Source organism: Schistocerca serialis, chromosome 1 (assembly GCF_023864345.2).
Source record: "Schistocerca serialis cubense isolate TAMUIC-IGC-003099 chromosome 1, iqSchSeri2.2, whole genome shotgun sequence".
Lineage (NCBI taxonomy): Eukaryota > Metazoa > Arthropoda > Insecta > Orthoptera > Acrididae > Schistocerca > Schistocerca serialis.
In genome coordinates this window covers 889463710-889489768 of record NC_064638.1, presented here as the reverse complement: position 1 = coordinate 889489768, position 26059 = coordinate 889463710, and the positions used below count along the sequence as shown (strand labels likewise).

At 46.0% G+C, this 26059-nt stretch overlaps 1 protein-coding gene and 1 non-coding gene across 2 annotated transcripts in view; both read right to left on the bottom strand.

Moving 5' to 3' along the window:
- The window catches only part of LOC126411284 (matrix metalloproteinase-2-like), an 857544-nt gene that overhangs the window by 381215 nt on the left and 450270 nt on the right, over positions 1–26059 (bottom strand). The gene's annotated exons all lie outside the window — the stretch shown is intronic.
- Positions 23700–23773, bottom strand: Trnat-ugu (transfer RNA threonine (anticodon UGU)). Its single transcript has one exon. It is a non-coding gene; the product is annotated as a tRNA-Thr (tRNA).

Below are 26059 nucleotides of genomic sequence, written 5' to 3'. Positions count from 1 at the left end.
GTCACGTGGATGCTGAAGTAAACCAACAACCTCTGTTATTGGTCGTGATCTGGCTTCCAGACGTGCTGGGATTCTACGGTACGTCAGTACAATTTTCGGCGTGAACTTTGAACTATGGACAAAGATGATGTGATAGGAGGGTGATCCCAAAAGTAAGGTCTCCTATTTTTTATAACTACATAAACCTGTTTATTTCTACAGTGGTTTACATCACTTTACAGTTTGAACATTTAGTTATTTTTCGACATAATCACCATTTCTGTCGATGCATTTTTGTAGACGCTGTGGCAGTTTTTGTATGCCCACGTAATACCAGCTCGCCGCCATGCTGTCCAGAAAGTTATGAACCTCTTCTTTCACGTCGTCGTCGGAGCTGAATCGCTTTCCGCCCAAATGTTCTTTTAACCTAGGGAACAGGTGATAGTCACTGGGCGCCAAGTCGGGACTATTGGGTGGGTGAGTGATTATGTTCTCAAGGTGTGGCAGGGGGCGAAAGACATTCCGGAGGGCTGAACGGAAGGCCTCTCCGGTTTGTCTGACGAACCGATTTCAGGCTCTGTCTCAGGCTGATACTGATCTTCGGCCTGACATGGCTGCTTGTCCTGTTCCAGAGGTTGACCCTCAGTTTGCAAGATCCGGGCGGTCGCAGAGGGTAGATGGGAGCTCCAACGTCAGGCGCGTAATGGGGCTCCTTAGGGATATGGCAGCAAGAGAGGGGAAGAAAACCAATGTGCACTCCGTGTGCATACCGGGGGGAGTCATTCCAGATGTGGAAAGGGTCCTTCCGGATGCCATGAAGGGTACAGGGTGCACCCATCTGCAGGTGGTCGCTCATGTCGGCACCAATGATGTGTGTCGCTATGGATCCGAGGAAATCCTCTCTGGCTTCCGGCGGCTATCTGATTTGGTGAAGACTGCCAGTCTCGCTGGCGGGATGAAAGCAGAGCTCACCATCTGCAGCATCGTCGACAGGACTGACTGCGGACTTTTGGTACAGAGCCGAGTGGAGGGTCTGAATCAGAGGCTGAGACGGTTCTGCGACCGTGTGGGCTGCAGATTCCTCGACTTGCGCCATAGGGTGGTGGGGTTTCGGGTTCCGCTGGATAGGTCAGGAGTCCACTACACGCAACAAGCGGCTACACGGGTAGCAGGGGTTGTGTGGCGTGGGCTGGGCGGTTTTTTAGGTTAGATGGCCTTGGGCAAGTACAGAAAGGGCAACAGCCTCAACGGGTGCAGGGCAAAGTCAGAACATGCGGGGACCAAGCAGCAGTCGGTATTGTAATTGTAAACTGTCGAAGCTGCGTTGGTAAAGTACCGGAACTTCAAGCGCTGATAGAAAGCACCGAAGCCGAAATCGTTATAGGTACAGAAAGCTGGTTGAAGCCAGAGATAAATTCTGCCGAAATTTTTACAAAGGTACAGACGGTGTTTAGAAAGGATAGATTGCATGCAACCGGTGGTGGAGTGTTCGTCGCTGTTAGTTTATCCTGTAGTGAAATAGAAGTGGATAGTTCCTGTGAATTATTATGGGTGGAGGTTACACTCAAAAACCGAGCTAGGTTAATAATTGGCTCCTTTTACCGACCTCCAGACTCAGCAGCATTCGTGGCAGAACAACTGAGAGAAAATTTGGAATACATTTCACATAAATTTTCTCAGCATGTTATAGTCTTAGGTGGAGATTTAAATTTACCAGATATAGACTGGGACACTCAGATGTTTAGGACGGGTGGCAGGGACAGAGCATCGATTGACATTATACTGAGTGCACTATCCGAAAATTACCTCGAGCAATCAAACAGAGAACCGACTCGTGGAGATAACATCTTGGACCTACTGATAACAAACAGACCCGAACTTTACGACTCTGTATGTACAGAACAGGGAATCAGTGATCATAAGGCCGTTGCAGCATCCCTGAATATGGAAGTTAGTAGGAATATAAAAAAAGGGAGGAAGGTTTATCTGTTTAGCAAGAGTAATAGAAGGCAGATTTCAGACTACCTAACAGATCAATACGAAAATTTCTGTTCCGACACTAACAATGTTGAGTGCTTATGGAAAAAGTTCAAGGCAATCGTAAAATGCGTTTTAGACAGGTACGTGCCGAGTAAAACTGTGAGGGACGGGAAAAACCCACCATGGTACAACAACAAAGTTAGGAAACTACTGCGAAAGCAAAGAGAGCTTCACTCTAAGTTTAAACGCAGCCAAAACCTCTCAGACAAACAGAAGCTAAACGATGTCAAAGTTAGCGTAAGGAGGGCTATGCGTGAAGCGTTCAGTGAATTCGAAAGTAAAATTCTATGTACCGGCTTGACAGAAAATCCTAGGAAGTTCTGGTCTTACGTTAAATCAGTAAGTGGCTCGAAACAGCATATCCAGACACTCCGGGATGATGATGGCATTGAAACAGAGGATGACACGCGTAAAGCTGAAATACTAAACACCTTTTTCCAAAGCTGTTTCACAGAGGAAGACCGCACTGCAGTTCCTTCTCTAAATCCTCGCACAAACGAAAAAATGGCAGACATCGAAATAAGTGTCCAAGGAATAGAAAAGCAACTGAAATCACTCAACAGAGGAAAGTCCACTGGACCTGACGGGATACCAATTCGATTCTACACAGAGTACGCGAAAGAACTTGCCCCCCTTCTAACAGCCGTGTACCGCAAGTCTCTAGAGGAACGGAAGGTTCCAAATGATTGGAAAAGAGCACAGGTAGTCCCAGTCTTCAAGAAGCGTCGTCGAGCAGATGCGCAAAACTATAGACCTATATCTCTGACGTCGATCTGTTGTAGAATTTTAGAACATGTTTTTTGCTCGAGTATCATGTCGTTTTTGGAAACCCAGAATCTACTCTGTAGGAATCAACATGGATTCCGGAAACAGCGATCGTGTGAGACCCAACTCGCTTTATTTGTTCATGAGACCCAGAAAATATTAGATACAGGCTCCCAGGTAGATGCTATTTTTCTTGACTTCCGGAAGGTGTTCGATACAGTTCCGCACTGTCGCCTGATAAACAAAGTAAGAGCCTACGGAATATCAGACCAGCTGTGTGGCTGGATTGAAGAGTTTTTAGCAAACAGAACACAGCATGTTGTTATCAATGGAGAGACGTCTACAGACGTTAAGGTAACCTCTGGCGTGCCACAGGGGAGTGTTATGGGACCATTGCTTTTCACAATATATATAAATGACCTAGTAGATAGTGTCGGAAGTTCCATGCGGCTTTTCGCGGATGGTGCTCTAGTATACAGAGACGTTGCAGCATTAGAAAATTGTAGCGAAATGCAGGAAGATCTGCAGCGGATAGGCACTTGGTGCAGGGAGTGGCAACTGACCCTTAACATAGACAAATGTAATGTATTGCGAATACATAGAAAGAAGGATCCTTTATTGTATGATTATATGATAGCGGAACAAACACTGGTAGCAGTTACTTCTGTAAAATATCTGGGAGTATGCGTGCGGAACGATTTGAAGTGGAATGATCATATAAAATTAATTGTTGGTAAGGCGGGTACCAGGTTGAGATTCATTGGGAGAGTCCTTAGAAAATGTAGTCGATCAACAAAGCAGGTGGCTTACAAAACACTCGTTCGACCTATACTTGAGTATTGCTCATCAGTGTGGGATCCGTACCAGATCGGGTGGACGGAGGAGATAGAGAAGATCCGAAGAAGAGCGGCGCGTTTCGTCACAGGGTTATTTGGTAACCGTGATAGCGTTACGGAGACGTTTAACAAACTCAAGTGGCAGACTCTGCAAGAGAGGCGCTCTGCATCGCGGTGTAGCTTGCTCGCCAGGTTTCGAGAGGGTGCGTTTCTGGATGATGTATCGAATATATTGCTTCCCCCTACTTGTACCTCCCGAGGAGATCACGAATGTAAAATTAGAGAGATTAGAGCGCGCACGGAGGCTTTCAGACAGTCGTTCTTCCCGCGAACCATACGCGACTGGAACAGGAAAGGGAGGTAATGACAATGGCACGTAAAGTGCCCTCCGCCACACACCGTTGGGTGGCTTGCGGAGTATAAATGTAGATGTAGATGTAGATGAAACTGTTGCGGGAGACCAACGGTTTGCCGAGCGATGTGCGGGAGAGCGTTATCATGGAGAATGTGTACCCCCTTGCTCAACATTCCTCTTCTCCGGATGTGAATTGCCCGTTTGAGTTTTTTCAGAGTCACAGTACCTGTGAGCGTTAATTGTGCTCCCAGCAATTCAGCTCCGACGACGAGGTGAAAGAAGAGGTTCATAACTTTCTGGACAGCATGGTTCAAATGGTTCAAATGGCTCTGAGCACTATGAGACTTAACATCTGAGGTCATCAGTCCCCTAGAACTTAGAACTACTTAAACCTAACTAACCTAAGGACATCACACACATCCATGCCCGAGGCAGGATTCGAACCTGCGACCGTAGCGGCAGCTCGGCTCCAGACTGTAGCGCCTAGAACCGCACGCCCACTCTGGCCGGCTGTTAATCATTGTAGAAATAAACAGGTGACCTTACTTTTGGGATCATTGACCTTACTTTTGGGATCATCCTCGAAGATTCCTGAGATAAGCCTATTATCGAAAGAGTTCCACGCACTGTGCTATACGTGGCTATGTATTGCTTTTCCTCATCCTCCCGAAAACAACAAATGTTTTGCACAGTGTGAATTTAAATATGGTACTGGAAGAGAATGGGGCGAAGTTCTTTTATCCGTGCCTAGGAGTTTCCGGGCGGGCTGTCCTCTGGGTGAATGCCTAATAGAGACGAGAGAGAGAGAGAGAGAGAGAGAGAGAGAGAGAGAAGTAGTTTTTTTCCGACGTGCAGACTGGCGGACCTAGAGGCGTCTAGAGGCCGTCCTCGGCAGGCCAGACTAGGCCAGCGTCCGGAAGCGGTCGTTTTTGCGGGCGCCGCCGACTGCTCGCCGCTCACTGCGCGTCCATCTGGCCGCTCTGCCAAGGGTGTCCACGGCAGCGGCGATGGAAGCGGCGGATTATCTGCAGAGCGAACGGATGGCGCAGCCGCCCGGGCCCACGTCACTCACTGGGGGCCGAGCGGAGTCCAAGCCACTGTCCGATCGCAGTGATATAGGTTTACGTGGTTCCCATTAGCAACTCGTAGCAAATCTCGGGACGGTTTCTCCAAACGACTCTTCTTTAGCAGAGCTAGTACTCCGTGGAACAGTAAATTTACTTGCGCATTGCAGTACGCATTGCCTCTTTCTAAATGAAAAATTATTGTTGTTGGTGGACCTTTTTCTCTGTCAAAGCACTGCGACCCTGAAGAAGGCACACAGCCAACTCCTCAAGAACAGCTCCAGGGCAGTCGCCGATCCTGACGTGTCCAGCCGACGGGCGAATTACCGCAACGTTATGAGCCTCATTCCACGTAGCACTACCAGAGACTGCAATAGCGTAGGACAGCGGCGCAACATTGCTGACTTACCTGCGACTTTCTTGAACGACTGCGGCGATGAAACATTTTTCCACCAACAGGACTAGAACGTCTACCACCTAAGATTACTGATTCACCAACAGTGAAAACTATGTCTTTAGTCGTGCGAGGGAATGAATAGTTCAGTGACGCTCGATCTAGCTTGTCAGAGCCCTGTAGCTGGCTGCGCACCTTGTGGGTGAATTAAATTAATCTCCAGTATTTTGACTACTGAGAGAGAAGATGTGATGGCGTACGGTTGCTTACCAGTAGACTGCACGCTTATGTTGTTGCTTAAACGACAGTTCTCTTCATACTATCTTGCATACACTATGTGATCGAAAGTATCCGGACACCCCCAAAAACGTACGTTTTTCATATTAGGTGCGTTGTGTTGCCACCTACTGCCAGGTATTCCATATCAGCGACCTCAGTAATCATTAGACGCCACGAGAGAGCAGAATGCTCTGCTCTGCGGAACTCACTGACTTCGAACGTTGTCAGGTGAGTGGGTGTCACTTGTGTCACACGTCTGTACGCGAGATTTCCACACTCCTAAACATTCCTAGGGCCAATGTTTCCGATGTGATATTGAAGTGGAAACGTGAATGGACACGTACAGCACAAATGCGTACAGGTCGACCTCGTCTGTTGACTGACAGAGACCGCCGATAGTTGAAGAGGGTGGTAATGTGCAATAGGCAGACATCTGTCCAGACCATCACACAGGAATTCCAAACTGCATCAGAATCCACTGCAAGTACTATGACAGTTAGGCCGGAAGTGAGAAAACTTGTATTTAATGGTCGAGCGGCTGCTCATAAGCCACACATCACACTGGTAAATGTTAAACGATGCCTCGCTTGGTGTAAGGAGCGTAAACATCGGACGATTGAACAGTGGAAAAACGTTGTGTGGAGTGACGAATGTGGCGATCCGATGGCAGGGTGTGGGTACGGCGAATGCCCGGTGAACATCTGCCAGCGTGTGTAGTAGCAACAGTAAAATTCAGAGGCGGTGGTGTTATGGTGTGGTCGTGTTTTTCATGGAGGGGGCTTGCACCCCTTGTTGTTTTGCGTGGCACTATCACAGCACAGCGCTACATTGATGTTTGAAGCACCTTCTTGCATCCCACTGTTGAAGGGCAATTCGGGGATGGCGATTGCATCTTTCAACACGATCGAGCACCTGTTCATAACGACAGCCTGTGGTGGAGTGGTTACACGACAGTGATATCCCTATAATGGACTGGCCTGCACAGAGTCTTGACCTGAATCCTGTAGAACACATTTGGGAACGCCGACTTCGTGCCAGGCCTCAACGACCGACATCGATATCTGTCGTCAGTGTAGCACTCCGTGAAGATTGGGATGCCGTTACACAAGAAACCTTCCAGCACCTGATTGAACGTATGCCTGCGAGAGTGGAAGCTGTCATCAAGGATGAGGGTGGGCCTACACCACATGGAATTCCAGCATTACCGATGGAGGGCGCCACGAACTTGTATGTCATTTCCAGCTAGGTGTCCGGATGCTTTTGATCACATATTGTACTACATGAGTGTAAGAGTTTACTGTCACGCATTCGTCACATGATGACATTAGGCTCTCCGACTCACTTTTATTATGGAGCACTAGACTGCAAGCAGGCATACTGTAACTGTATCAATAAAGGGAATACTGCACTCATACAATGAAGGCTTTCACGATCGGATGTTTCAGCTGCCGAGAATTCTTCCGGGTTGTATGGCCGTCGTCCATGGAACTCTTCTATCCCTGATGTTTCGTCCAAAGCTGCGTTGGACATCTTCGAAGGTGCTCCTGGTTGTGCTGAGTCTTGCCAACTGACGAGTCGGACGTCGAAGAACTGCCTAAATACCGTGGAAAGTGGACGTGGTCTTTCCTGTTAAATTATCCGCATGTTTATATATTTCGATGGCTTCTCTATATAGCCGTGGATAATAGTTCGTCAGAAGAAGCTATGAAACTCAGCGATGGCGCTATAGAATCGGTGACAAGTTTTTATCTTTGAATGATCGATAGTTATATTTTAACCCTGACAAGGTTTATATTTGCTATCACGTGAAATCCAAACGACGCCTACTTTCCACGATATTTTGGCCGTTCTTCGACGTCCGACTCGTCAGTCGGCAAAATTCAGCACAACCAGGAGCACTTCCGAAGATGTCCAACGTAGCTTTGGACTAAACGTCAGGGATAGAAGAGTTCCATAGACCACGGCCATACAACCCGGAAGAATTCTCGGCAGCTGAGTACTGCACTACTTACGTTCTACATATACACGCTTTATTCCCCAGCGCGAAACAGTTACACTTAAGCAATAACTCTCTAACATCTTGACGGCAGGAAAAACTTTCCCATTGGGGCTGGACATATGCCACCGGATCTGTCGATCAGAAACATCACACACCTTTATTTATCAGGGATACGGATGTATTTGGAGTGTAACTCAGTGCAATAGTGAAATGTGAAGCTCTTAAAATGTGGTACTATGGAAGTGTGCTGAAGATTAGCTGGGTAAATTGAATCATTAATGACGTACTAAAGCGAATGAAGGCAAAAAATAAAGAAAGTATGGCACAGTCTAAGAATCGTCGATTTCGTATTGGAAGAAAGGGAGGGGAGGAGTAAAATTGTAGAAGCAGACCAAGGTTCGAATTGAGTAAGCAGAGTCAAATGAATGCAAAGATAAAGAGACTTTCACGGGATACAGTACCATGGAGACTTGTATCAAACTAGATTTCGGACTGAAGACCACAAAAAGAACAACAAAACTGGTTCAAATGGCTCTGAGCACGATGGGACTTAACTTCTGTTATCAGTTCCCTAGAACTTAGAACTACTTAAACCTAACTAACCTAAGGACATTACACATACCCATGCCCGAGGCAGAATTCGAACCTGCGACCGCAGCGGTCGCACGGTTCCAGACTGTAGCGCCTAGAACCGCTCGGCCACCCCGGCCGGCAACAACAACAACAACAACAACAACAACATCGGATTCCATGTTAGAATACCTTACCATTCGTCTTGTTAGTACGGTAGTACAACGTTCATTTTCCTTGCTCGGTTCAGATTCCTCGTTACAGACTCCTTAGTTCACATTCCAACCTGGTTTGTTACGAGTTGACATTAACGGCATTTACTGTTTCTACATTATAAAATGTAGAGACAGTAAATGCCCTTGACACATCTTTTATAAATGCTGATGGGTAAACTGCACGAAACGCAAAATGGGGAACTTTCTGACTCTCAGTTGTACAAAACATGCAATATGTAACCGTTCTTCATAAACTATTATCCTTTATCACATATAATTTTCGTGACTGCTTCTAAAAACGAGTGGAAACACGGTCGGTAATATGGTGTAACCGCTTCGACCAGTGATGCTGATGATCAATGGTAGTATCGGCAAACGTCGTAAGTTCCTACACTCATCCGCGATGTTTCAGCTCCCTTGCTCGGCTATCTGACCCACCTGCAGAGATAGCCAGTCTTACATTCAGTACATCCCTGGGCCGCCGTGCCTTGGCGGTGTCCCGGGATCAACCGCTGTGACTCAGCCACCGGCTCCAGACTTTTTGTCGCTACGCCGTCGCCTGTTCGCTATTTTACATCTTAATTTTCGCAGTTATTTTGCACACATCTCACTCTGATTAATAGAGTCAGAGTCCCATCTACAGCAGTGCGCGAGTCAGGAACAATTTTGCTCAAAACTGAAGTATGTATGTCAGCACTACGTTAATATGAGAACACGGACGGAACACAATGTATCAGTCTCAGAAAGGAAGCAAGGCACTAAAACCATGTACTAATTACACTATTGAGAAAATAATACAAATAAGGTATCAGGAAGGGAGCACCAGTTGATTATGTGTGCAAAAATCGTATGAAGATGGGAAGGCAAAGTGTAACAGCGCACCGATGTAATACAAAACTATTTTATAGTGGGTAAAAATGATCCATCATAATAATGGAAACACCTGAACGACGCGACTATTAAGGGCTTCGAACTACATCTTGCAATCTTCAGGTTACGTTGGATAGAGGTACCTGTGTTTTAGAACAAGTCTCTGTCGCAAGATTATGTTCCACTTCGGGAATAAAATCGATATCGTGGGAAGCACGTAGTCACTTGAAGTGTTCACATATATCTTTCCTGTAGTTCGAACCTGAAAAATAAGAGTAGGAACAACTGAATGTCACGTGACTATGGCACAGTAGGCTTAACTGCGTGTTGTGCAAACATAAAACCAACTTTTTGTTGCAAAAAATGTGGGAACATTTCTCGTTGTGCCATATTACGATCTTGCAACCAATTTATACTGCATGATTTCGATATTCATTAGAGGCTTAGAAACTGCCACCCGACTACTCAATTTGCAGCAGGTCGCAGACCTTGTCACGAATGACCAGAGTTTCCATCTGTCAAAGATGCAGAGTTGCAGATACGAGAGCTGCCATTACTTTTACAACCGCGTTTGCTCCTCGTACAACCTGAGCTTACCGAGAAGAAATAGCCATCCCGGTTTTCGGGAGGCTTTCACTGATCAAGTGACCTTGGTTATGCAAATATCTCCGAAACAAGCAGTGATAAAATCAGTGCTCAACCTCTGCCACAGAACTTAAATGTTCAAGCTTCAACTCTTTTTATATCAGTTACTGGAGATGTTTCAGTCCGACTGTTTGATATTTTTTTTAGGGCATCGGACACCTAGATTAGGCAGTTACTTGAGGCGCAAACTTACTCCCAAGTACATGCGTCGATAATTAGAGTCTCAACCGTGTAGCCTACGACACATGGCCTATGTACTTCGTTCACACTAACACAAAACAGTCCTGTCGATAAGTTATGAAAGTGATTCAGGTTACACTAGTATGGAACATTCGATTTTACTCGTTCGTTGATTGCAAATCATTTTAACAAGATTTCTAACCGCATTCGTATAGCTCATACATCATCATATACTCATCATTCACGATATAAAACGAGTTAGCCATTGGCATTTTTTTCTGTACGGTCTCCTTTCCAACATTAAACGATTCAGAATCGATTAATTATTGTTTTTGAAACAATTCCCATGATCGTGCTCTCGTGTATATTCGCGTCCTGCTCGCGTGATGGTTTTGGGTGCGGCTCGAGGGCGACTGAATCACTGCCTTCCGCCAACCAACTCTAGGCGTCAACCCGCACCTTCCAGAAGTACGGGGCATCCCCGTCAGCGATCCCTTTGTGCCGTAGCAAAGAGGCGCGCTGAGCTGCAGCCACGAATCGTAAGGGAGAGAGTTTATACGTCGAATGCCGGGTCGACACCTGTACCCTTACAAAGGCTAACTTCCGTCTTAAGGTGTACTGAAGTCGATGACCGAACTATTCCCACAAACACAAAAAAGGTGCATCACTATTTATCCATTTACGGGAATACTTCAGTTACTCATGTTACCATACTGATGATAGAAGCTCCGAAATATGTGGTATTGTAAATAAATTGATTCAGTAATAGAGGCTAAACATTCCCTTTTTCACTGCTTATTCTCAGGCTACCATAGCACTCACCGTCCGCCCCGATAGCTGAGTGGTCAGCGTGACTGATTGCCGTCCTAAGGGTCCGGGTTAGATTCCCGGGTGGGTCGGGGATTTTCTCCGATCAGGGACTGGGTGTTGTGCTGTCTTCATCATCATTTCATCCCCATCTGGCGCGCAGGTCGCCCAATGTGGCGTCGAATGTAATAAAATCTGCACCGAGGCGGCCGGACCTGCCCCACAAGGGGCCTCCCGACCAATGACGCCAAACGCGCATTTTCATTTCCATAGCACTCACCGCTTCTTCCTCTTCTCAAAATGGGCAAGAAAACATTCTTAATTCCGTTCCATGATCGTAAGTTACAATGAATAATGACTTGGTTCTATCAGTGTCGACCATATTTAAATACCTTTACTAAAATACGCTGGTGCCAAAACATGCGCGTGCTTGAGTAGAGATATCTGCAGATGGTGTTATTCGACTGACACCAGTTATCATGTACCGTAACCGGCTATTAAAGCCTGGAATGAAGAACCTTTGCAACAATCTCTGGCTCGCTCTCATCCGCCAAAGTGTTGTTGCCACGTTTTATACCGACCACGCTAGTTGCCACTGTTGTTCGTTGTGGAAGGATGGAGGGTAGGGTGGGTGGGGGCGGGGAGCGAGTGGGACGATTAGTAGAATCTTGTCCGTTTTCCCCTTACGCAGCTCTGGTGTCGCACATATCGTAACACTGAACACTGATGTAACTTGTAGCTTCCACTTCTGTTCCTTGCTGGTGCATGCAACGGTGATCAACAAACGATGTCAACCTCTAGGACGGTAACGACAGGTCATCCACCGCTGTACAACAAATTATTCTAAACATTTGTACGTAGATAAATGCTGAACTTCACAGGACACTGTGCGCCCGTCTGTTCCCACTAGCTCAACTCCAGCTTTTAATGAGAGTACAGGGACGTAAGTGGTCCCGTCACAGATGACATTTGCCGCCTGTCTGGGTACCTGCACGCAGGAGTTGTCCCAGTGTTGATGCTCACTGTAAGCCGCAGCCATGTAATCGATTTCATGTGTGCTGCTGCTACTGCTGGCCAGTTTAAAACAACTGAATGCCACTAAAAATCACTTCCTTTGCAAGGCAGCTAGGCCGCTGCAGTGAGGTGGTGTTTCCTACGGCTCTGCAGGTTAAACAGTCACTGCAAGGAAAGTAACATCAGTCTTTTGCTGGGACTTGGAGAGAGCGCACGGGAATGGGGTAGGAGAGGAGAGGGGATGGAAGTGGTGCCTACGACCTGTGATAGAGTCAGCACTACAATTTGGAATTGAATTCCAGGTGGACCTAGAGTGTTTCATGGAATGTGAGTAGGGTACAGGCACTCGCCCACACGCTGCAGTTACACACCATCTGGATCTTGGGGGAAGGCCTCGACTCACACCTCGCCAGGAAGGCAATGTAGGATTTTCCTGCTCTCCCCATTAGGAGTGATTTGAGATTTTTGTTTTGGTTTTCCATCATGAAAACATAAATTCAAATTAACCACCTTGCTTTTCTATTTCCTACGAATGAAAAACAAAGAAATTAATAAAAAGCGACAATGACGTCTGCGTGTAACTTGACGAATGCATGTTCACGTATGCTCCTCTTAGAACAAGTAATCTCCTGTTCTTTACAGCCAAAGAAAAGTAAAACATAACAACAGAAGAAGTATTGCTCTGGAATACGTAGTATGGTAGCAGTAAAACAGTAGAGAAGTACTAGATTGCCGACCTAGATAAGAGCGACTGTCACCGATTTCTTTTATTTCACGATAAAAAATATTTTTCCGTTGTTGGACAGAGATCTAAAGACGATCTGTGTTTTCGAAACTGGTAGTGAAGAAAAAGAATTTATTCAAACTCAAGCTTACCCTGGTGATATCGATTTTCTTTTGGTACTTATTGTTTGTAAGTATAAGGGGGTTGTTTGTGTTGTTGCCCCGGATGATAATTAGACGAAATATTTATCTGGATTTGTAAGTGGTGGGTCTTTGAGGTACAGCGATACGCGAACACGAGAAGTAAGTTTAAACAGTTTTATTAACAAAAAGCTGATTATAAAACACGCACGCTATGCGCACCCATCATCACTGTGTCTGACATCCTAACAGCGGCTAGTTACGGTCGTATCGAAAGGCTCCATGGTGAGGTAAGAAGAGAGAGATATTCGCGCCCGAGGCCGCGCTAGTAATACGGCGCGCTGCCGACGGCGGCCAGTGGCTTACTCCCGTGTCGCACTGCGGCTGGACACACGTGTACTGACCAAGCAAATTGTCAGCATTCAGACAGCTCGGCTGGCGAACGCATGTTACTTACCGTACGGCCTCGTACAACCCGTAGACCCTTACATAGGGCACCATCTAACTAAAAGTTACTCTGTGAATGAGTGCAATGAAACTGTCCCGTAGCCGGCCGAAGTGGCCGTGCGGTTAAAGGCGCTGCAGTCTGGAACCGCAAGACCGCTACGGTCGCAGGTTCGAATCCTGCCTCGGGCATGGATGTTTGTGATGTCCTTAGGTTAGTTAGGTTGAACTAGTTCTAAGTTCTAGGGGACTAATGACCTCAGCAGTTGAGTCCCATAGTGCTCAGAGCCATTTGAACCATTTTTTGAAACTGTCCCGTATTACCAACAAGGCGAGGCCACGACGTTGGGACCACAGATTTACTTCACACTTTGTGCACCTTTAGTAGGCGGCAGACGCGTGGTGTAACGCGCCTTGCCACGGTTCGCGCGGCTCACCCTGTCAGAGGTTCGAGTCCTCCCCCGGGGCCTGGGTGTGTGTGTTGTCCTTAGCGTAAGCTAGTTTAAGTTAGATTAAGTAGTGCGTAAGCCTAGGGACTGATGACCTCAGCAGTTTGGTCCCACAGGAACTTGCCACCACCACCACCACCACCACCACCACCCACCACCTTTAGTAGGCGATTAAAACAACATAATGTGCAACTAGTAAGGTGTATTACTCTCGCATTTCCGAGAAAACCGCAAGAGAAATTTTTCGCTTGTATTATGTAACTGGTGTATCTGTGCGTAGGCGCCGGACGTTAGAGTTCATGGTGGTCAACTGGTTAGCATTCGAACTCCGTAAGACGAACGTGTGTGAAGTGACGGTTCGACTCGCTCTCAGACCTTCATTTTTGTAGTACAAATGTAAATTCTGTGATATTCAAAAAATTTGCACCTGTGCTATTCGTTCTTGCTACATTAGCAACGTCTCTCCGCTACATAGGTTAACTGCCAAATCGCGCCTGTCTGTGTCGAAGTGCAAAGACTTTCCGGGTACCTTACCAGATTGCATGTATATGGCATTTCGCAAATCACAACAGGCATACATTGGTAAGTAGCCAAGTAACAAGAAATTCACTAAATCTTCATGGAAATATACATAGTTTTTAAAAAAATTACATTAGCTCTCAAAGGTCATATAAATTAAATAATATGACCAGTGATTAAAGAAATATAAATTACAATTCACGTGTGAGTGTGAGTCGAACCGTCGATTCAAACAAGTTTATCTTAGGACGCTCGAACGCAAACCATTTGATCACCATGGACTGTAAGTAGGTTGTTTAGGTTTTTATGCTGGTAACGCCACGTAGCGACCTTGCCAGCATCCATATGAAACATCCCCTTAGAAAAAATTTATAACTGACAGTGCTGGAAAACCTCTACGTTATTTGATTTTCAAACAGCTGAGCAAAACTGAACGTACTCAGACATTTCTCTCTTATTCTGATCAACACTAAACTGACAAACAATATTTTTAGCGCAACGCAATCTGAATTTCAATAATCCCTACAAGAGAATGGCCCTGACTAACGATAGCCTATATCTTTCATGACTCACTTACCTCACAAAAATCGTTACTCGAACTACTGCAATACAGGGAGCGCCAATACTGACAGCTAAATAAAAGATTCAAACTACTGAAGGCACTAACTACTGATAGGCATAGTTAGCAAATGAAAGATTTTGATAGAGAACAAACAATGTATTTACCTTAATAGTGTTCAAAAGTCAAAATATATATATCAGTTGATGACATCCAGTCTTACAAATTTACTGTCTCTGATGGACACACGTCCAGATCATCCGCTCTCAAAACTCCGTCATCTCTCTCCCCACGTCCACCACTGCTGGCGGCTCACCTCCAACTGCGCAACGCTACGCGGTGTTCACATCCAACTGCCCAACACTACAATAGCGAATGTTCCAACAGTACCAACCAGCCACAGACTGCACACAGCACAGCCAGTGATTTTCATACAGAGCGCTACGTGGCGTTACCAATATAAAAACCTAAACAGCCTACTTAAAGGACTCTTGACAGCCAATGCCAACAAAGATATGTCCATTACGTAATACACGCGAAAAAATTCTCTTGCGTTTTTCTCGGAATTGCCAGAGTAGTGCACTTTGCTACTTGCACATTACGTTGTTTTAATGGCCCACTGAAGATATACAAAGTTTGAAGCAAACTTGTGATCCCAACGTCGTGGTCTCCCATTGTAAGTTCTACTGGAAGTGCCTGACCGTTAATCTCATTAGACCAGATCTATCGATGGGTAATTTAGGCTAATATCTTGTTGAGGAGGTTCTAATAACAAATATTTTGTAATGTGCAAGTGGCACACACAAACATGACAGTGAACATAAGGGGCAGGTTAGAGCTTTCAGCCGACACTCATTTTCTTTCTTGAAACACATCAAAGGAACAGAAGTTAAGTTAGTCCTCATTCGATATAACGCTGCGAACAGCTTTGGTAACCAATTTAATAAGTATCATTTGTATGCCGCCACACGCTCTCCACTTCACGGTCAGATCTCGTTTGTGAAAGTTTCTTTTCACCCCAGGCCCTTGTTCGGCTTGGACTTGACATTTAGCAGAATTAAGGAATTCCCGGTCATAAAAATACTTTAGAAGTACCAGAATCAGGACACGACACGACACGTCAGCGCTCATCGCTACTCCCCGAGATGTGGCCACCGTCCTGTGGGCAGGAAGTACTGGGGGCCGGCAGACAGATCTGGGCACGCGCTCCTCAGCGCCGCTAAGTGGATGAGGCGGCCCGTAAACACAGGGCTCTGCGCGGCGCGGCGTGGCCCCACAGTTCCGGCAACGCCCACCAGGCAGCAGCCCGACGGCTCCGCGCACTCGCACTACAGTCCGGTCGCGGCCGCTCGTGAGATGAGTCTTACGGGGTTCGGGCGACTCGAAATACTTCAGCATACGATTGGAAAATATTGCTGGGGAGCCCTCACGATCGTTCCTTTGTTTATGACGAGTTAAATGTCTGGCAAAAAACTGGCACAAAGTGTAATTCAATTAAGACAGCCGTAAGACAATGTCGTCGCTGACACTTGAACGTCATACTAAAAAGAAGTACCCGTGTAATCAAGGAAGTACTACTTCCTCTTTCAGCCAAGAGACGTTACTCTTGAATCTTTTCACTCGCCAACCTTCCTACATGCTCCACTCATCTATTTAGACTAGCATCGCCCAGGACATTTCAACACCACTCGTACGCAACGGCAAGAGAAAATTTGTGGTTAAGTTCCTTTGGGACCAAACTGCTGAGGTCATCGATTCCTAGGCTTACACACTACTTAATCTAACTTAAACTAATTTACGCTAAGGATAACATACACACAAACCCATGCCCAAGGGAAAGGACTCGCACCTCGGGGGGGGGGGGGGGGGGGGGGGATGCCGAAATGAAAGTTTGTTGCCGGAATAATATTAAGAATATTACTCAAGAAACGGGATGTAACTCCCTGATACAGCACCTCAAAAGCTCTTGCAGTCGGCGTTAAATGCGTCACTGCGGGGTTGTTGCGTGGCCATCGCGGCGATAGTAACTTTGTCAACTGCCGTTATCGATTGCGATGGTCTACATGAGAAATGAACAAAAAATTTAGAAACTGCCAACTTTCTCACAGATGTAGTGTTGTCTTCAGCGGTAATTGCTCCATTCGTCATTTTTCATATATCTATTACTGAGTTACATTCGGTGTTTTACTACATTCTACAATCCTCCATCACTTCCTATCTTGCCCTGTTAATACACTCCTGGAAATGGAAAAAAGAACACATTGACACCGGTGTGTCAGACCCACCATACTTGCTCCGGACACTGCGAGAGGGCTGTACAAGCAATGATCACACGCACGGCACAGCGGACACACCAGGAACCGCGGTGTTGGCCGTCGAATGGTGCTAGCTGTGCAGCATTTGTGCACCGCCGCCGTCAGTGTCAGCCAGTTTGCCGTGGCATACGGAGCTCCACCGCAGTCTTTAACACTGGTAGCATGCCGCGACAGCGTGGACGTGAACCGTATGTGCAGTTGACGGACTTTGAGCGAGGGCGTATAGTGGGCATGCGGGAGGCCGGGTGGACGTACCGCCGAATTGCTCAACACGTGGGGCGTGAGGTCTCCACAGTACATCGATGTTGTCGCCAGTGGTCGGCGGAAGGTGCACGTGCCCGTCGACCTGGGACCGGACCGCAGCGACGCACGGATGCACGCCAAGACCGTAGGATCCTACGCAGTGCCGTAGGGGACCGCACCGCCACTTCCCAGCAAATTAGGGACACTGTTGCTCCTGGGGTATCGGCGAGGACCATTCGCAACCGTCTCCATGAAGCTGGGCTACGGTCCCGCACACCGTTAGGCCGTCTTCCGCTCAAGCCCCAACATCGTGCAGCCCGCCTCCAGTGGTGTCGCGACAGGCGTGAATGGAGGGACGAATGGAGACGTGTCGTCTTCAGCGATGAGAGTCGCTTCTGCCTTGGTGCCAATGATGGTCGTATGCGTGTTTGGCGCCGTGCGGGTGAGCGCCACAATCAGGACTGCATACGACCGAGGCACACAGGGCCAACACCCGGCATCATGGTGTGGGGAGCGATCTCCTACACTGGCCGTACACCACTGGTGATCGTCGAGGGGACACTGAATAGTGCACGGTACATCCAAACCGTCATCGAACCCATCGTTCTACCATTCCTAGACCGGCAAGGGAACTTGCCCGTGCCACCCAACGTGCTCTAGAAGGTGTAAGTCAACTACCCTGGCCAGCAAGATCTCCGGATCTGTCCCCCATTGAGCATGTTTGGGACTGGATGAAGCGTCGTCTCACGCGGTCTGCACGTCCAGCACGAACGCTGGTCCAACTGAGGCGCCAGGTGGAAATGGCATGGCAAGCCGTTCCACAGGACTACATCCAGCATCTCTACGATCGTCTCCATGGGAGAATAGCAGCCTGCATTGCTGCGAAAGGTGGATATACACTGTACTAGTGCCGACATTGTGCATGCTCTGTTGCCTGTGTCTATGTGCCTGTGGTTCTGTCAGTGTGATCATGTGATGTATCTGACCCCAGGAATGTGTCAATAAAGTTTCCCCTTCCTGGGACAATGAATTCACGGTGTTCTTATTTCAATTTCCAGGAGTGTATTTTGCAACCTAATATGACGTCAAGTTTTCTTTATGATTTTGGTTTTGTACCTCCTCTTCACCATCATTAACTTATGATTCGAGTCAGAGTCGGAATCAGAAAGTGCTTACCAGTACAAAATCTGGTTCTTTAATGTTTATTTAACTAGTTTACAATAACGTCGAGTGACACTGAGACTTTTCGACACATTTAATCCAGTGATTACTATTGGGACATATTGTCCCATGATAGATTATCAGAGAACTGCTACTTATTATTGCCATGTCTCAATGTCCCAGTCATAAAGGGAAGCCTACTAGTGGTTAGCAGAATTGTCAGAATTACAGGTTGCACCTGTAGGCTGTGCTGTCCTCAAATTTCATTGTTAACCCTCGTCTCTGCATAGTCACATAGAATTAGTTCCCACCTGCAGCTGGCGGCCGGAGTGACCGAGCGGTTCTAGGCGCTACAGTCTGGAACCGCGCTACAGTCTGGAACCGCGCGATCGCTACGGTTGCAGGTTCGAATCCTGCCTCGGGCATGGATGTGTGTGATGTCCTTAGGTTGGTTAGGTTTAAGTAGTTCTAAGTTCTAGGGGACTGATGACCATAGATGTTAAGTCCCACAGTGCTCAGAGCCATTTGAACCATTTTTTTCTACCAAGAGCTCTCAAAACAGTGCACATTCCTTCGCTACATAGGTTCCTTGGTATGGCGTCTGTACTACTAATGGTTAACCTGGTTCATGGTTCATTGTGTACGGTTCTGGACATGGGTTTCAATTTAAGTAAGGTGTTAAAGCACTACACATCAAAACCTCGGTGGCCATGGTATCCATCGGAACTAGAAAACGCTGAGAGAATGTGAGTCTGACCAAATTACATAGTGAGCTCCGAAAAGAAAATAAGCATCGAAGCGCATAGCGGGTCCGGGAGGTTAATGAGGTTATAAACAGCGGCTCGACACCAGCGGTATTTTATATTCTGTTTGGAGTCCAAGCGACGAGTACACTTAACGCAGCTCACAGCATCTGACAAAACGGGTGGTTCGGTTTTCCAAATATTATGAGGAAAAAACTTAAACAGCAGCTCGGCTGATCACCCGAAAGTACACCATCTGTATTACTAGAAGACTAAAACGGTCACACAGTTCCAGTTGTAGGTTGTCTATCAAGCGGATTCCAAGGGCAACAAGTATTTGATTTTCAGTATTTCATTATTTAACGAGTTTAAAAATTTCAGTTTCCCTGAGAATCTAATTGTTAAGAGGTATAATCTTATGATAAAAGACATGCATTACAGTTAGAAACTGTGCATAAGCCTTGAGTCAGCGTAAATTACTCCTACTACATTCATCCACTATATAAGAATGAGTGCACTTAGCGACATCCAAGAAACTTCAAACATAATTTCGAAACGTTTCTAAACTTTCGCTCGCTTAGACGCTTAAAGTCAAATATTTAGCAAAGTCTGTCATTTGTGAAGTTATCAGACACTTGAAGCTTTTTTATGCATGGGAGGTCGATTCTTTAAAGAATCGGGCGGTTCACTGATTATTTGACACCAAGGGGTTGGTTCGCTGGCATTATCGGGAACATTCCCTTTCTTCGTGGACATTGACCTCTCTTTTCCGATAGTCATGACTTTTGCATCTTACGTATGACTGCTTAGTTTAATTCACTGTAATAGGTGTCTGTAGAGTGTGCTGTAGTGCTTTATGTGTCTCGATGACGACAGGAAAAGAAGTGAGGAGATAAAGTCTGCTGCTAACACTTACTGAACTCCTCTGGAACAGCACCCAAGAGATGAGGCATCACGTTGTCTTTACCCGATAGACGGATCAAGAGGTGTCTCCCCCGAAACACCACTTCGAAATTGGGTATTCCATCTGCAGCATTAGTGACCTTTTTATTCGTCAGGGAATGTATGTTTTAACCTCTACACCCCTTGGTGGCGTTGAAAGTCTTTTGCAGTACCAATAAACCTACCTGCGGGCCGACTACCATCTACGAGCTAACTATGGAACTCCTGTACAAATAACGTTTGGAAAAAATGACGTACTGTCCACAGGGACTAAGTGATTTACTGATGACGAGCATTTCACAATGCCACAACTGACTCCGACCTACCACTGCTTACCTTCAGACTATCAGTAAATAAAAAGAGGAGACAAAGTGTCACTTTAGAATTTATATAATCTGCGAAGTGTTAAAAAAAAAAAAGAGTAAAATCATACCTGAAGGCACTAGATGCAAGCGCTCATACAACGTTCCCGTTGCGGTGTCAGCATATTGCGCTTAATATTTTCATATCATGTGCCTATCAGTTACTACCCTAACCATAACATCTCTACTTTAACACACCTTTAGTACTGACTTTTAAAAATTGTATTAAAAATTTTAAAACTGTTAAAAAATTATGTCACATAACTCTAATGAGCGTAACCATAAATCTGCGGAAGCAGCATTTTTTTCGTGACCTGTCTGAATAGGATTTCACCTCCTGTACAAAACATCGCCCTCTACATACTGTGACCTTTAGTATTGTTGCCAGCGGAACGTGAACATTATATTGCCGCCTGCGCTGTGTGCCTTTAGGTTTGATTTTACCTTCTTTTATCATTACACAGATCACTATATGGTAGATTTTTATAGATTATGCAGTCTGAGCAGCCCTATTAGATGGTTTACAGATGACGCTGTCATTTATCGTCTAGTACAGTCATCAGATGATGAACACCAATTTCAAAATGAGTCAGACAAGATATCTGCATGATGCGAAAAGTGATAGTTGATCCAAAATAATATAAAGCGTGAGATTACTCATATGAGTACTAAAAGAAATCGCACAAATCTAAAGGATGTCAGTGCAACTAAATACCTAGGAACTACAATTACGAACAACTTAATTGGAACGAGTGAATAGATGTTGTTGTGGAGAACGCAAATCAAAAACGGCTTTTTATCAACAAATACTTGGAATATGCGACAGGTTTCCTAACCGTGTGGTGTGGGAACCTTACCAGGTTGGTCTGACGGAGAACATCAAAAAAGGCCAAAGAAGGGCAGCTTATTTTGTATTATCGATAAATAGGAGAGAGAGGGTCACGGATGTGATACGAAAGTTGGGGTGACAACCATCAAAAAAGGACATTTTTAGTTACAGCGAGAATTTTTCACGAAATTTCAATCTCCATCTTTCTCCTCCGAATGCAAAAATATTTTGCTGACACTAACCCACATAGAGAGAAATTTTATCATTGTAATAAGAGAACTCAGGGCTCACATGGCAATATGTAAGTGTTCGTTTTAGCTGCGTGCTGTTACAGAGAGGAAGGTAAAGAAATGGTTCGAAAGCACTAAAGTACAGCTACTCACGGAGATCCAGTGTGGGCCATAATCACAGTATGGCAGCGAAACTTGGTAGATATGCTAATACGTTAATGCGAGGTTTATTTACTGTGAAAAAAATTAGTTCCAATTTAGACCACCAGGTGCAAACCTGGTGCTGTGACTGCAAGAAAGCCTTATAGAAATGTTTGCGTGTAGAATGGATTCTGAACTGCTGGGCAGAAAATGTCAAACAAATGAGAACGATATAATGTTGATTTCATTATTAATCGCCACTCACACAGTTTTTTAGTATGAGCACCGGAGAAGTCGACGAGATGCTATACAGTACCCGATTTGTACTTGGTGACCAAAACTGGAACTAATTTTTTTCAGCGAAAATCTGTACCGCATTAACGCATTAGCACCTCCACAAAGGTTTGCTGCCTTACAGCCCACACTGGACCTCTGTGAATACCTGCACTTTGATTAGAACCACCTGGTAGTTCGATACACCCTCTGCCAGGCACTTAAGTGTGAACTGCAGAGTAGCATGTAGATGTAGAATAATTCTTTGCCTCTTCTCTTTATCTGTTGGCAGTCTGAAAATGGCCTCTGGCTGACTGAAAATATCCATAATATTATGAAGTGCTTATATGATTGTCTCGTGTAAAAATAGAATGAAGAATTAAAGAACGTAAATGATTGCTGATATACACGAGTGACTTGAAACGTCAACGGCATGAAATGGCAAATAATGAAAAATTAATTGAGTTTATTCTTTATTTTGTGACTTATGACTACGAAACAAAGAATAGATTTCAAAACCGTGCCTTAGCACACTGGACTCGCATTCGGGAAGACGGCCGTTCAATCCCGCGTCCGGCCATCCTGATATAGGTTTTCCGTGATTTCTGTAAATCGTTTCAGGCAAATGCCACGATGGTTCCTTTGACAGGGAACGGCCGATTTCCTTCCCCATCCTTCTCTAATCCAATGAGACCGATGACCTCGCTGTTTGGTCTCCTCCCCCAAATCAACCCAATCAAAAGCGTGCACGCGCTAAAAGTCCGCCAATGTGTCATTTGCCGACGAGTGCGCTCAGAACGGTAAAAGGGAAATATGCGCCGGCCAGATGCCTGCGTGCAGCTGCACTAGCCGACCACGATATTCTTGCACTTGGGCTCTCGTGGCCGTTACCGGGAACTCGCGGTGACTTTACAGTAACAAGCATAGTGGTGACTAAGGAAAAGGTATCGCACTGTGAATTATTTCAAGACAATTGCATATATACTGTCAAGTGGTGCAGGGTGTCAGCGTGAAATATCACGATATAAATCCACGGTAAGCCGACCGAAGCGCCCTCGCTCTCAGGTGCAGTAGTACAGTGGTCGAGTAATAACGTCACGGCTGGACCTCGGGGCGGCGTCTGTTGTGACTGTGGCTGCGGGTTGGCTCCGGCGTGATAGCGGCGCGAGAGCACGCCGTGTTTACTGCGGGCGCGGCCCCCTAACTCAGGCCGCGTAATGAGCCCGCCTGCGAGTGTGTATATCAGTCCACGGGAGAGCCGAGGACGGCGGCGCGGTCGTTCTTTAGCGCTGCCACCGTCTGAACTGAGTGGACGGCGGCGAGCGGAGATCACAGGTCGACGGCGGTCACCGCCTCTTACTCACTTCTTATGGCGACTGCGCACTTTTTGTGGCACTCGACAGCTACCGCTTGGTTATAATTAAAGTGCCGCTACTCGAGGAGGTCCATTGCAGACTGTAATTATCCTATGGCAGCCAAACTTGGCACATACGCTAACGCGTTAATGCGGAATCGATTTACGCTTGGAAAAAAATTAATGAAATTACAATTAAATGAAAACCATTAGCCGCTTACAGGCGTTGACATATGTCGACGGGACAGATGGAAATGTGTTCCCCGAGCGGGACTCGAACCCGGGATCTCCTGCTTACATGGCAGACGCTCTATCCATCTGAGCCACCGAGGACACAGGAGATCCCGGGTTCGAGACCCGGTCGGGGCACACATTTTCATCTGCCCCGTTGACGTATATCAACGCCTGTAAGCAACTAATGGTTTTCATTTCATTGTAATTTCATTCTAACGAGCTGCTTGGTCACTGATACCATCTTACAAGGGAACCTCCCCAACGCATCCCCCTCAGATTTAGTTATAACTTGGCACAGTGGATAGGCCTTGATAAACCGAACACAGATCAATTGAGAAAACAGGAAGAAGTTGTGTGGAACTGTGAAAAAATAAGCAAAATATACAAACTGAGTAGTCCATGGGTCACATATGCAACATCACGGAGTTCGTGGGTTCAGGAGCGCCGTGGTCTCGTGGTAGCGTGAGCACCTGCAGATGAAGAGGTCAGAGGTCCTTGGCTCAAGTCTTCCCAGAAGTGAAAATTTTACTTTCTTTATTTTTGCATAGTTATTATCTGTCCGTTCGTTCATTGACGTCTCTGTTCACTGTAATAAGTTTAGTGTCTGTGTTTTGCGACCCCACCGCAAAACCGTGCGATTAGTAGACGAAAGGACGTGCCTCTCCAATGGGAACGGAAAACATTTGATCGCAAGGTCATAGGTCAACCGATTCCTCCACAGGAAAACACATCTGATATATTCTATACGACACTGGTGACGGCATGTGCGTCACATGACAGGAATATGTTGTCGACCGACCTAACTTGTACACTTGACGAATGGGTAAAAAGACTCTTCTACCTTGCCCGATTTAGGTTTTCTTGTGGATGGGATAATTACTCCCAAAAAAGTGATGAAAACATAAGAGTTTGTCACATAAACTGGAAATAAAAAATTAAAATTTTCAAACGATTGAAGATTTGAACCAAGGACCTTTCGTTCCGCAGCTGCTCACGTTACCACGACACCACGGAGCTCCTGCTGTCCCACCCTCCTTGATGTTATCTATCTTCCCATGAACTACTCAGTTTGTATATTTTGCTTATTTTTTCTCAGTTCCACACAACTTCTTCCTGTTTTCTCAATTGATCTGTGTTCAGTTTTTCAAGGCCTATCCACTGTGCCAACTTATAACTAAATCTGAGGGGGGTGCGATGGGGAGGTTCCCTTGTTAGTATATATAAAAAAATTAAAATCCCTTCTTTGGCCACCCCCTGGAAATCTGGCGCTGTACATCGTTTGCATGACGGTCTGACATTCAGGCTGTTATTTGACAGTCCATAATGTGAGTGAAAAAGTGGCTATAGAGAAGAAAACAGTGCGTTGTTAGTGAGACTCTTTTATGTGAACCGCAGCAATTACAGGGCTGAATTGAAGGGGTATCGCCGACTGAGAGGTCTGAGGTGGTTTAAATAAGATCATAAAGAAATTCTAAAACACGTGTGACCTTGGTGTAGCATCAGCAAGAGGAAGACGTCCTATCCCGGTGGAAGTTATTGACGGGGTTGCTGTCCCTGTAACTTACCATGCAGCACGTTCCCCGGGTAGGGCTAGAGCTCGTCCATTGTCACGAGACTTGTCCATCCCATGGTCAACAGTACGGAAAGTTTTGTAGTCTGTTTTACACTGGTACCCGTACAATATCCAGACGGTGTAGCAACTGAAACCTCATGATACGCCACAACGTTTCGAATTTGCTCTTTGGTTTCTGGCACGGATCGAAGTTGATGACAAATGGCCGGGCAGTATTCTACGGACTGATGGGTCACATTTTACACTACAGGGTGCAGCGGATACACAGAACTGCCACATGTGGGGTACTGTTAAAACGTGTGTTGTGCACGAAGAGCCATTGCGCTCGCCGTATGTTACTGTATGGTGTGGATTCACAAGCATCTTTATTCGAGCTAGAGAGCCTGTTAGGTGTACCGTGACGCCTGCACTTAATTCCAGAACTGGAAGTGTGCAACTGTGTGGAAGCCGCTGTTTTCATGCAAGATGGGGGCGACACCTCGTGTCGCTCTCCCTGTGAAAGATCGGCTTAATGCACCATTCGACGACCATGTTACGTCCAGAAGTTTTCGAATTCACAGCCGATAAAATCACGAGACCTGAATCCATTTGACTTTGGGGATATCTCAAAGAGCGCAGGGAGACGTTCGGTCTCTACCTGATCTAAGGCCAGTATACAGGAACACGTTGCTCAGATTCCACTCGATCTGCTGCAAGCAACTGTTGTTGGTACCTTTGTTCTCAGCTCCATGCTACAAATTAGCTAGAGAATTAAATGACCTGATCAAGATCAAATCCAAGTTTAAACCTAGTCATGGTGTTCTTAATTCAGC